At 42.1% G+C, this 2,448-nt stretch overlaps 1 protein-coding gene across 1 annotated transcript in view; it reads left to right on the top strand.

The window, feature by feature from the left end:
• Positions 1 to 353: 353 nt before the first annotated feature.
• Positions 354 to 2,448, top strand: part of LOC140342851 (zinc finger and BTB domain-containing protein 34-like) — a 29,149-nt gene continuing 27,054 nt past the window's right edge. The window contains exon 1 of the mRNA XM_072429219.1: positions 354 to 448. The gene's annotated coding sequence lies outside the window, so the exon portion shown is untranslated. The remainder of the gene's footprint in view (positions 449 to 2,448) is intronic.

The raw sequence follows: 2,448 nt of genomic DNA, 5'->3' as shown, positions 1-2,448 counted from the left end.
CTTGTCCTCACTTTCCCCCATCCTTCCATATTCCCTGCAATAATACCAGTTCACTCCCATTTCATACTGTAATAATACCAATCACCTAACATGCCCTTCCTGAACACCATCATCACCCTGCAATGTCAGTGCCCCCCTATCGCCTGTCTCTCTTTTATCCCCCTACATAACTACCAGTGCGCTCTACAATAAGAGCATGACACCTCAGAAATAACCTGACCGTTTATAATAACTAAATCACACAGAAAAAAAAATCCCCTTTTTTGCTGTGTGTTGCTTTTCAATTGCAGTTTTCCAGACTTGAAGTTTGATCCTTGAAGCCCCGCCCACTTCCGGTTTTCTGGTTGCCGTCACTTCCAGGTCCTTCTACTGGTTTGGAACTAGTCGCTACCCCGGCAGAGGTGTTTGGAGCGATGTGAGGTGGAGTGAGGTAGTTCATTACCGGCAGGTGAGGTCCTGGGGACTGGAATGTGTGGGAGGTGGATTGTGACTTTCTCATTAACCTACTACATAACATAAACGTCAGTAGCGATAGAGATCCCCCCCACCTGGTGTATCATCCATCTTTCCTCCAGACGTCCTTATTCTTGCAACCCCCCACTACATAATGTGGTTAGGACTGATAATAAATTCTGTGTACCCAGTATGTTCTTAAGACTGTTCCTAAATGCCCTCTGTATAATAAAATGCACGTAAAATCAGAACTCTGAGACTGAGAACCTTTATCCCCTGCATACTCTTCAAAATCGTCTATGGCTGAGGCTCTTTCTCCTTTGTACATATCCACTGACGATTTCTAAGATTTTGAACTTTGTGTGCATGACATTTTGATAACTTTCTATTCTGAGACTCTACTCAGTTGCTTATAGAGATACTTCCTCCACTGGTGTCTTGGTTCTAGGCTGTCATCCACTGCCCACCCAGGGGCTCCCATAGCTACTTTAGGTCGTCTGTTTGGAAATTAACCACCTGGGCGTTACACTGATGTCTAGATTTCTGTACCAAAAGCGGTACACTGTTTTTCATGAATTTTTTTTGTTTAAATTGTAGACCTGTAACTTACAGAAATATGTTTAAACAAGGGTTTTGTAGATATTCTGATTCAATAAAGTTTTAAACACACAATCATATAAAAAAAAAAAGACTTTAGTAATAAAATTAAATAAAAAACACAAAAATCAGCTTAAACAAGAATACATAAATAAATCAAAATACTGAAAATGCAATAATTCGGTATACTGTATAGTAATATATTTTTCTAAAACAGCCCCCTAGTGTGGTAAATCTTAAAACAGAGTACAACGTCACATACCTATAGCCAAAACCACATAAATACCCTGTTTCCCCGATTATAAGGCACTGTCTTATATTTTTTGAAATGCCAAAATATGCCCTAGGTCTTATTTTCAGGAGATGTCTTATTTTTCCATGACAGCTTTTTTGTACTGAATCGAGTACAAAGTGATTTGAATTTCCCGCCCCGCCTCCCGCCCCTACCGACGCATGTAGCGGCGTCACCGGGAAAGCCCAGAGATCGTCACTGCACATGTCAGGAGAAGACAGAAGAGGACAGGTGTCTCCGGAGTAACTGCGGGGACAAGGTAAGTATTTGTTTTTAGTTGTAATCCGATTGTCATACAATGTTGTATGACAATCAGATTGCACTGTAACGCATGTTTATACTTTTAGCTACCCCTGAACCTGGTACGGGGTAAACGCTTGTATCAAGTTTTCTTACCCCGAACCAGGTTCGGGCTAACCGCCCAGGTGGTTAAAGAGAAACTAAACTCAAACTGCAAAAAAAAAAACAATACAATTACCTTCAATCCTGCAGGGCAGTCCAATCCCTCCTTGAGTGTCCTGCATCTGCCCAGGATCTGTCCTGGAGCAGGTGCCGCCATCTTCTGTACTTCCTACGTCACCCAACCCAGGCGTGATATCAAGTGACGTAGAATGCGTGAGATCGGCAAATTTTTCCCTTTGAGCAAAAAGTGCCCAAGAACCTCCCGGGGTGCGTGATGTAGGTATTCCGGGAGGCTTTGTGAGCCCATTCATTCTTGACCGCCTAGGCGATCGAGAATAAGAGGGCAGTGCTGCGCACTTTAAAAGAATAAAAAAAAAAAGGGTGTTGCACTGAAAAAAAAAACAAATTTTTACCTTACTTAAAAGGATTGTCTACTCTTTTATGTAATAACCAGTTTTAACAAGAGGGGTTGTTGTGTATAAAGTAAAAGTTAATATTTGAACCAGTGATTGAAACTGGCACTTGCTTATCCACAGCTGGATGACGCAGCAGTTTCTCTTGATGACGACAATGCAAATGGAGTGTTCTCCCCAGAAATCTTTTTCAGCGGGGTGGTAGGAAGCTGTAGCCGGGTGGTAAAAAAGGGGATGTGGCAAAACACGGCAAATTTAGTGCTCCCAGTTGTTTATGCCATGGGTATCCAG

Source organism: Pyxicephalus adspersus, chromosome W (assembly GCF_032062135.1).
Source record: "Pyxicephalus adspersus chromosome W, UCB_Pads_2.0, whole genome shotgun sequence".
Lineage (NCBI taxonomy): Eukaryota > Metazoa > Chordata > Amphibia > Anura > Pyxicephalidae > Pyxicephalus > Pyxicephalus adspersus.
This window is presented reverse-complemented; position numbering and strand designations above follow the sequence as displayed.